The 11010-nt window shown below is 36.7% G+C and overlaps 1 protein-coding gene across 1 annotated transcript in view; it reads left to right on the top strand.

The window, feature by feature from the left end:
* LRRC7 (leucine rich repeat containing 7) overlaps positions 1-11010 on the top strand; it is a 646929-nt gene that overhangs the window by 499959 nt on the left and 135960 nt on the right. The gene's annotated exons all lie outside the window — the stretch shown is intronic.

Genomic DNA, 11010 nt, shown 5'->3' with positions numbered 1-11010 from the left:
CACCCCCCTCCCCTCTAGAACCCTCAGTTTGTTTTTCAGAGTCTATCATCTCTCATGGTTCATCTACCCCTCCGATTTCCACCGCTTCATTCTTCCCCTCCCGCTACCTTCTTCTTCTTCTTTTTTTTTCATAACATATATTGCATTATTTGTTTCAGAGGTACAGATCTGAGATTCAACAGTCCTGCACAATTCACAGCGCTCACCATAGCACATACCCTCCCCAATGTCCATCACCCAGACACTCCATCCCTGACATTTCTTTTTTTTTATTCTTATGTTAATCCCCATATATTACATCATTAGTTTTAGATGTAGTGTTCCATGATTCATTGTTTGTGCACAACACCCAGTGCTCCATGCAGAACGTGCCCTCCTCAATACCCACCACCAGGCTAACCCATCCTCCCACCCCCCTCCCCTCCAGAACCCCGTTTGCTTCTCAGAGTCCATCGTCTCTCATGGTTCCTCTAAACCAAAGCAATCTTAAGCAATTGTCTCTACAACATATTCCTTTGCAAATTTGCCTCAGCATGCGTATGAGAGGCCTGAAGTTTAAGCTTCTTTACCTTTGGAGCACGTCCACCTCTGATTGCTTGTTTGTTTGTTTCAGTGAACAATAAGGCAAGCTAGGAGCTGGGGTTAAGAGGAGAATACAATCTTTGACAAGATTGAAGAGCTCTGAAATAGTCTCAGAGAGTTGAAAAGCGACTTCTCCAGGAAAAGTAATATGGTTGTCTGGCAGTATTTGGTCCCTGCTTCAGGTATTTGTCATTAATTTAAAGTGAGACAATCAGCCAACTTGTGATTTCTTCCAAACAAAGCTCAGTGCAGTAGCAGAAAAGGCAGAAATTTAGCTTCACCTCCAGGTTAAGCTCAGTTGGGTGAATGTGACAGAAGGAAAGAGGACAAATTTGCCAAATGATATTTGCAAGAAACTATTTATAATGGTGGAGTGTTAATCATGACTCTCAACTTTGTAAGGAAAGAAAGATGAATAAATGTAGACGCAGCATATCAGTCATACCAGTAACTGCTTCAGGGGAGTTCTAGGGTTCTGACATAAGAGGCTGGGAGTATAGGCGCTGATGATCAGCCAGGGGCATATTTGCAATTGAGATTTCAGAGTTGGTACAGATACTTGTGATGACAGTTTAAGTGGAATATTGGGAATGAGTTACTGAAATGGAGTAGAGGAAGAGATTGATATGCATGTGGATTGTTTATTTTGTTCAATTCAGATGGAATGCATAAAGCAGTAGCATATTACCTTGGAAAGAGTTGGAGATATAAACGTAAGCAAGATTCAGTCCCTGCTTCAAGGAGCTCACAGTATAATATGCAACATGCTCCAGTAGGAATCCTAACACGGAAGGAAGGATGCCTAACCCAATCAATGATCAGATCAAGAAGCTTAGAGAACATTTGTCAAGGCCTGATCGCAAGATAAAGCATGATGCCTTTAGGAACAGCAGAGTTAGGTTTTCCTTGAGGCTCGAGTTTGAGTGTGGGTATAGGGAAAGAAAAGGCTCAAATGAGAGTTGTTTTGTATCATATGGTAAAGGTACCTGGAATTTGTATTCTTTGGATAGTAGGAAAATTTTGTTTCAAGCAAGAGCGGACATAATGGCTGCAATGTAGAGACGGGGGAGGAAGGAAGTGGATGCAGTTTTTTGGAGATGAAGGCTTGAAGAAGACCAGTTTGAATTATGAGATGAGAGTGTATGTGTGACACAGTTTCACTCTTAAATTTAGATTCAGACAAGATCATCAAAACTTGTAATCTCTGTGGGGGAGCAGGTAGTACATTAAAATGGAAATCATGTAATCAGAATCGCTTCCCTTACCTAATTGTTAACGTGTTATGGGATTCACCCCAGGAAATATGAAACGCCAGATTGTAATCTCTGTGAGGGCTTGTTTTGTTCACTGTTGTTTCTCCAGTGCCTGGTACAAACTAGATTCTTAATAAATACTGATTAAATACATTTGTTGACTGAATCAAAGACTCTCTTTAGCATCTGATCTCTTCCTTTGGCACTTTCATCTTAAAGCTGCCTTGCCCAAGTAGCACCATGCTAGGTATGAACCACTTAGCACTTTTCTCCGGGATACTCCTCTCCTTTTGAACTTTACTCATCATCTAACAAAACTTCAAGATCAGGCTCTTGCCTTTCTTATTCATTAGCCATAAAATTTGGGCCACAGTGATTTGCTTCTTTATGTCTAAATCCCCTTGTCTGTAGAGATAATAGCTAATATTCATTGAGCATTGAGCACAAGCACTTAAAACCAGTCAGTGTTCTAAGCACTTCAAATATTTTAATACAGTTAATCCTCATTAATGTGGCACTGTCATTCTCCTATTACAGACGAGGAACCCAAACCATGATTTTACAGCATGTAACCAACAAAACCCTGAGCTGAACTCTGTCTAGCTCGTGAAACCATGCTCTTAACCACCTTGCTTACTACCTGTCCAATGATCATACCCAACTCATTGGATAGTTGTCAAGATTCAGTAAGAATAATTTATGTAAAGGCACCTTGAAAAGTGCATTATTGTAATAAGTGACCAGGAAATTAGATTATTTCATTTTAGACAGATCTAATTTGGAAAAAAAAATCACTCCTATTGGGATGCTGACTTACATCTACCTTCCTGCAACTTTCCTCACTGCTTCTAGTTCTGAACTGGGGATAAAGATAGGATAAATTCAGCTCCTTTCTGTACAACAACCCTCAGATTTTCAAAGACAGGCATCTTTTATGCCTACATCTTCTGTTCTCCAATCTAAACAGTTTGTATCATTTCCGCCATTTCTCCTATGGCTTATTCTGAATAAGCTCTGCTTTGTTGAAGACACCTTTACACTTGGCCACCTAGAGGGGAACAGAACACTGTAGTCCTTCTGTGGGCTAATGGTTGCATATAGAGCAGGACATTGACAGAAAAGATCTTGGGACAGCCCTTCACAGTCTGAGTCATATTCCTAGAGAACATTGTAGTGACTTCTTTGCATGGGGCAGGTAGTATTTCTTGACTGAATGAATGCACCTATTAACAAATGAATTAGTCAACACTGAGCTTACTCTTGACTTAAATCCTCAATTTTCTTCACATTTACTTCTGCTTCTAATTTATATGTGTATAATTGGTTTGGGAGACATATGGCAGGATTTTACATTTGTCCCTATTAAACTTCACATAATTAGAGCTATCCAGTCTTCTAACATTTTCAGATCATTTTGGACACTAATTCAGTCATTTAATGTATTGTCTCTCCCTCTCAACATCATGTCATCTGTAGGTATTTTCCTGTGTGCCATCAATATACTCGTCTGAGTATTTACATGGAATATATTACATTCATATTCATACTAAAATATTCATTAAACTTTATGGTTGAAAGAGTTTCAATTATAAATTAATCACATTTTCTTAGCAGTGCCTCTTATTATTAATTGTTAAGAATACCTGTTTATTTGTTCATTCGATAATTTCTAGAATATAAAAATATTTTCTTAAATGTTAACTAATTGCAGTAATTAAATTAAAAATAAAGCTTTAGGGGTGCCTGGGTCGCTCAGTCATTAAGCGTCTGCCTTTGGCTCAGGTCATGATCCCAGGGTCCTGGGATCGAGCCCCGCATCGGGCTCCCTGCTTGGCGGGAAGCCTGCTTCTCCCTCTCCCACTCCCCTTGCTTGTGTTCCCTCTCTCACTGTCTCTCTCTCTGTCAAATAAATAAATAAAATCTTTAAAAATAATAATAATAAAATAAAGCTTTAAAATATGGGGTCGCCTGGGTGGCTCAGTCATTAAGCGTCTGACTTTGGCTCAGGTCATGATCCCAGGGCTCCCTGCTCAGCAGGAAGCCTGCTTCTCCCTCTCCCACTCCCCCTGCTTGTGTTCCCTCTCTTGCTGTGTCTCTGTCAAATAAATAAATAAAATCTTTTAAAAAAATGAACATTTTAGTGGGAATGACATCTGAAATAAAATTGGGAAACATAAACTAACATAAAGTTGAAATAGGCTGTGACCCTATGGAGCTAAACTTTTCACCTCCAAAGAAATTAACTGAAGAAGTTAAACAGTCTCAAGGCATGTAGGACAGAAAAATTGAGAGAATGAACAAGTAGGCTCATCATCAGAGCAGAACAATTTTAATCAACCAATTTTGTGTATCAGAAAGTGTTTCAACTGGGCACTATGAAATGCATGAATGGAAAGTTTCCCAGTTATGAGAGCTAAAGGGCTGTAGTACGCCAAGCATATTATTAAATAAAAAATTTAAAGAGAAATGGGAGAAAAGTTTCTTAAAATGTAATCTTGGTTCCTTGGCTAATTGCAAACTCTAAAGATTATCAAACAAAGAGGGCAAACATAAAAAAATAAATAAATTTGAAGCATTGATCTCAAAATTAAGAAAAAATGTAGTAACTGAAATATCTCAATGAAATATGATAATTACATCACTTTGGTTAGAGAATATAATTTTTCAGGTTTGCATTTGGTATTTTACGTTTGTTGATTTGAGAAAAAACCTTTTATTTATCATCTGCATTTTGAAACAGGTTCCATCCTATTGCCTTCTAGTTCTGCACAGTGTCTGGCAATAACAAGTTATTATTATATCACCAGATCATCTCATCAACTTTAAGACACTTAAAATTTAAAGTTCTTTTTCTTTTTGTTAATTTTAATTTTTATTTGTTTATTTATTTTTAAGTAGGCCCCACACCCAGTGTGGAGCCCAGTGTGGGGCTTGAACTCATGACCCCGAGATCAAGACCTGAGTTGAGATCAAGAGTCAGATGCCCAATTGACCCAGCCACTCAGGAACCCCCCAAAGTTCTTTTTCTAAGGTTTAAAATTTTAAGGTTTCCTAGTCTAATTTTGACAAAATTAGATAAATGTCAAAAGTTACGCTTTTCGGTTAATGTTTCTCTTGATCTCATGGAAGAAAAAATTTAATAGGTGTATAAATAAATATCAAACTCTATGCAAATTAGTGGAATAAAAGTAACACATATATAGCCAAACCCATAGAACAGCCTAAAATTGTATATACATGACAAGAGTTATTGCAATTTGTTGCAGTCATGCAAAATATATGTTCCATTTATGTTAATACTAATGTAATCATTTTCTTAGCTCATTTTAACTAACCAAAATAAGGTCACTTCAAAAAGAATTCTAAAGTGGTTTAGGTGGGTATAAATTTAGAAGACTAAAATGTTCTCTAATCTTTTTTATTATTAAATATAATGCCTATATGCTATAGAAAATTTGGAAATTATAGAAAAAATGTGAAGAAGGAAAATTTTAATCACTCATAATCCCACCATTGATATTTTTTAAATTAACATTTTGATAGTTTCTTCTGATACTTTTCTAATTTTAAAAAAAGTGAAAACATATAAAAGTATACCTGACAAGTGAAATAAGTCAATCAGAGAAAAATAATTTTCATATGATCTCACTGATATGTGGACTTTAAGAAACAAAACAAAGGGTCATAGGGAAAGAGAGTAAAAATTTTTTAAAAGTACATTTTTATAAAATATATAAATATTTCTATAAATATACCTTTTATAAATATTTATATTTTAAAACGTATATTTTATGAAGATATAAAATATAAAAATTTTAAATAAATATACAAACTCCTACTAGCCAAAATGAACACTTTAGCTATTTTTTTGTATTTGAATTCAATCTTTTTTTGAAAGAAATAAAACACTGTAGATCAAATGGGAAGTCTTTTATGCTGTCCCTCCTAGTCTTGTTCTCATCACAACACAATTGCAACTTTGAATTTGATGTGCTTCTATTCCATATATTCCTATTTTAACTGCATGTATATGTATATATATGTGTATATATATATATATACATAAAACACTGTTTTGTAATTTATGGAAATCAATTTGTCCTATATGAATTTTTATACCTAGTTTTTCATTCAGTATGTCTGCTAGATCTATCCATCAGCATACTTAAAAATATAGATAATTCATTTTCATTGTTGTGTACTATACCAAAATATGATTTTATCATAATTTGGTTATCTGTTCCCTTAGGCTATTGTTTATTTAGATTGTGACCAACTTTTTAATATTATAAATTATTCTGCAGTGAAATTTTTCTATCATAAGATTTTCCTATATTTCAGAGCATCTCAGTAAAGATAGTTGCCTGAAAGCAGATATGAATATTTTTGAGACATGAGAAACATATTTGAAAATGTTTTCCTGAGAAGACTATGTTCACCTGTAATCCTCAAAGCACTTTATATGAGTGCTCAGCTCACACATTTTCACCAGCATTGAGTACACGAAGCCATTCTTGAGTAAATTCACTCATTTTTAATGGAAACAATTGACGTTCCTATGAAATTAACTACAGATGGTCCCTAACTTAACAATGGTTCAACATACGATTTCTCAACTTCGCGATGGTACAAAAGTGGTACACATTCAGTAGAAACTGGACTTCAAATTTTGAGTTTTGACCATACCAGTAGCAATAGGCAATGGGATGCTCTCTCGCCATGCTGGGTAGCGACAGTGATCCGCAGCTCCCAGTCAGCCAGGGGATCACCAGGGTAAACGACCGATACATTTACAACCATTCTGTACCCATTCAACCATTCTGTTGATTGCTTTCAATATGGTATTCACTAAATTATGTGAGACATATAATATTTTTTTATAAAATAGGCTTTGCATTAAATGATTTTGCCCAACTGCAGGCTAATGTAAGTGTTCTGAGCACGTTTAAGGTAGGCTAGGCTAAGCTTTGATGCTCAATAAATTAGGTGTATTAAATGCATTTTTGACATATATTTTAACTTATGATGGGTTCATCAGGATATAACCCCATTGTAAATTAAGGAAGATCTGTAGTATGAATAAAGGCAATTTACGTGTAAGGTTGGGTGGTGTAAGCCATTTAATTTAGTTCAAAGATCCACTTAAGATTGTTTATTGATCATGAAATGCCATTGCATCATCTTCATGTTATGGTTTTTGTTTCAGCAAGGTCATGTATTGATCTACTAAATTTATTTTCTCTCTGCTATTATTAGGAACTGGCTGAAATTTCTTCTGTGGCACATTTTATTATAACATCCAGTAATAAAAATATTATCTTTTTTTTTTAATCTAGCATATGCTTTACTTTCTTTATTGGGCATCTGTGATCACCAGCATTCTTTGTTATTTCAGAATTTCAGTTTTAAGCTGTAACATGATGTCATCTTTGGAGTCAGAAGACCTGAGGAACTATCCCAGATGCAGTTATGCAACCCTCATAAAATCATTCTCATTTTCCCCAGGAAATGATTATCAGATCCTTCACCCATAAAGTAGGACTATTATTGCCTTATGATGTTATTAAATAAATTAAATGAGAACCTTTGAAATAAAGTAGAAATATAGGTTGGCATTAGTTATCCCTTTCTAAGTCTAGGTTCCCAGTAGAACCCAGCGTGAGAGCTATTTTACAGGCATAATTGGTCACCTTTATCTGCCACCTTCTCTGATACAGCCAAGGGAGCACATTATACAGTGCATCAAACCCTACCCAAATTTTTAGAGACCATGTGAGGCCTTTTGTTCTCCCAGCATCCTCCCCTGCCCACACACCAACATTTCATACTGCCCAGAGTTCCAGCTTCAAGTCTGTCATTGCCTGGAACCACTTCAGAAATCTTAAACTCCTAACTTCTGCTCTCATTTGAATTTTTCACATTCCTAGTTCTCTCAATCCCTCACTTCTATGACATTCTTGCTGACCTCATGGAAACCTGAAATCTCTTGCTGCTTCTGTTTTTTCCTAGACTGTCAGTCTCCCACCTGGTCCCCAAAAAAGTTAAAATAATTATCATTGATAGAGCTCTTTTGATTGCCCTTAACTTCCTCTTTGACTCCCCTCAAACTATGCTAGTATGTGCCATTCTCCCCAAGTGCTCTATGTATACAAAATTCTTGACGCTTCCTGCTCAACGGATTACCTTGCTCCTTACTTGTTTAATAAATACTTACTGAATAAAGGGATAACTAAATTATTAAACTACTTTGTATCCATTCTTGTCATTCTTTTTTTTATATAATGTCACTGTGTGGCATGGACAGTAGTGTTCACCAAGTATTCCATGAATTTCTCTTATATTTCCCAGCCTTTCTTGAACTCAAGGTTGAGGCCTTGTAAACAGTTCTAGACATGGAGCTATAAGCAGAAGTGATATGGGTCACTTCCCGTCTGAGATCTTTTTTTTTTTTTTTTAAAGATTTTATTTATTCATTTGACAGAGAGAGACACAGCGAGAGAGGGAACACAAGCAGGGGGAGTGGGAGAGGGAGAAGCAGGCCTCCCGCTGAGCAGGGAACCCGATGCGGGGCTCGATCCCAGGACCCTGGGATCATGACCTGAGCTGAAGGCAGCCGCTTAACGACTGAGCCACCCAGGCGCCCCTCCCGTCTGAGATCTTTAAGAAGCAGTGGCTGGTTTTCTATACTCTCTTCTCTGCTTTGGCGCTTCTGGAAGTCTTGAGATGGTGGCAACACAAGACTCTGGAGGCAAAAGCCCATGACACTGGACAAGTAGTGGGAGTGGGAAGTAAACCTGTCTGGTGTTAAGCCACTGAGATTTCAGAATTAATTTGTTACCACAGCACAAACGAGTTAATCTTAAATAATGCTCATTGTTCCACATTTATAAATTAATGTCCATCTTATTACATACATAAGATTGTATAGAAGTTACCAGTATGCAACTCATTTTCCTAAAGTCTGCATGATTCATAGGCTTAGGAAAATCTGCACCATATGACTGATATTTCCCAACTGGCCTGACTGTTCCTAGCCAGCCCTTTGCCTCAAAGTCTCTGCATATCAGAGTGTGCTTCGTACACTTGATTTGTTTTCCATTCTTACCCAGCTTAAAATACAAGTAGAGTAGTTCATCTAAGTAAAAGTGAGAATATTTTCCTACACAAAAAAATCCCCCACATTTATTCACACATGCCTCTGAGTCTAAAGCTGAATGCCATGCTCTAACTTTAGATTTTGATCCTTAGGTTTTTTTCTGTGTTTATTGAGAGATTTTTTTTTAACTTTTTTAAATTTAAATTCAATGAATTAACATATGATGTATTATTTGTTTCAGGGGTACAGGTCTGTGATTCATCAGTCTTATATAATACCCAGTGCTCATTACAACACATATCTTCCCCAATGCCCATCACCCAGTTACCCCATTCCTCCACCCCCTTCCCCTCCAACAACCCTCAGTTTGTTTCCTATGATTAAGAGTCTCTTATGGTTTGTCTCCCTCTCTGGTTTCGTCTTGCTTCATTTTTTCCTCTCTTCCCCTATGATCCTCTGCCTTGTTTCTTAAATTCCACGTATCAGTGAGATCATATGATAATTGTTTTTTTCTGATTGACTTATTTCACTTAGCATAACACCCTCTAGTTCCATCCACGTCATTGCAAATGACAAGATGTCGTTCTTTGATGGCTGTGTAATATTCCATTGTATATGTATATATATATACCACTCTTCTTTATCCATTCATCCTTGTTATAACTGAAATTTCCCCAAAGAATAGTACCATGTTCCATTGCAATTGCAGTCTAAAGGCATCAGAGACTCTCTCTGAAGTAGTCCTGGCCGTCTCTGAAGCCCTCCTAATGTGTCAAAGAGGTGTGTATATAACTTCTGCTGACCCACAATTACCAATATTCTCATCATAAGTTAGAAACAATTCCATTCTTTTTCACTATTATTCTATAAAATACACTGGTTTTCCTAAGTGGGTCTCAAATTTTATTGAACTATGGTTGTATCTTGTTTCAGTGATAATTTTTTTTTTCAGTTGAAAGAGACAAAGCATCTGACTTTCAGGTGTGGCTTAATTTCAGCCTAATATGTTATCAGGATCTATCTTTTAACTCAAACAGGCTCTTCCCTGTTTATCATGCCTGAAGATCCCAGTTTCTAATCCAGCAGGGAAGAACAAGAGTCTCTCCCCCTGAAGTCTCAGTGAAAGAAACATTGCTTCTCATCTGCTCTGAATGGATCCTGTTCCCATCCTTGAGCCAACCCCTGTGGCTAGGTGAATACAATGCACTAATTAGCTTAGGCGTTCCTCACTTTCCTGAAGTGACAAAAAGGAATCAACTTCAAGGGAAGCAGGTGGCCTTAAGTTGCTGAATGGGAAAACTTTTGGAGAGAAATCAGAAAAAGTCATCACAATCAAGAGATGATGCTGGTAGCAATAGCTTCCTTTATCCTCTCTATACGGTCTGCTGCCCACAGGTGGAATTTAGAGACAACTTTGATTTAGGGACTTAGAGTGTTTCATTATGCACTGTGTGTTATACCTTGATCATATTCTCTCTCTCCTTTCTTTGAACTTCTCTACATTATTCTTTTCTCCCATATACTACCTTCTGTTTCAGTTATTTATATGTATTTGTCTCCTCACGTAAATCATCAGCTACTTCAAGGCAGGAACCAGGTTTGAATTAACTGTGGATCCTGCCTTGTGCCTTTCACATACTAGACATCCCCACTATTCAACCAATAATAATTTGTCGAATAGGTGAAGGGATAAGAAATGAGTGGGTCTAATTCATACTCTCATCCTTTCACTGTAAGGTAATGCCTATGGGGGATATGTGTGTAAGGTTCTACTACACACACATAAAAACCTACTGTGCGCTAAGTATCATGGCATAGTAATTAAAAAGTAATTAAAAAACAAACATTGCTCTGCCCTTCAAAAGCTTATATTCTAGTGAAGACAAACACACTGAGTAATTAGGGTGTAATAAATGCTATAAAGGATGATTGTAGGGTGTTAAGAGAGAGTAATAGATTTTAATTTTTATTATTTTTTTCTGATTATTTCCAGATCAGCTCTAGGTTGGCTCTCTCAGGGACTACCGGTTTTGATGGAGGTCTGTTAAACTTAGGACTTCTTAGAGGATTAATATTAGA

The sequence above is a fragment of the Mirounga leonina genome, unplaced genomic scaffold (assembly GCF_011800145.1).
Source record: "Mirounga leonina isolate KUSES-001 unplaced genomic scaffold, KU_Mleo_1.0 Mir_173, whole genome shotgun sequence".
Lineage (NCBI taxonomy): Eukaryota > Metazoa > Chordata > Mammalia > Carnivora > Phocidae > Mirounga > Mirounga leonina.
The sequence above is the reverse complement of the archived record's forward strand: the minus strand, read 5'-3'. Positions and strand labels throughout refer to the sequence as shown.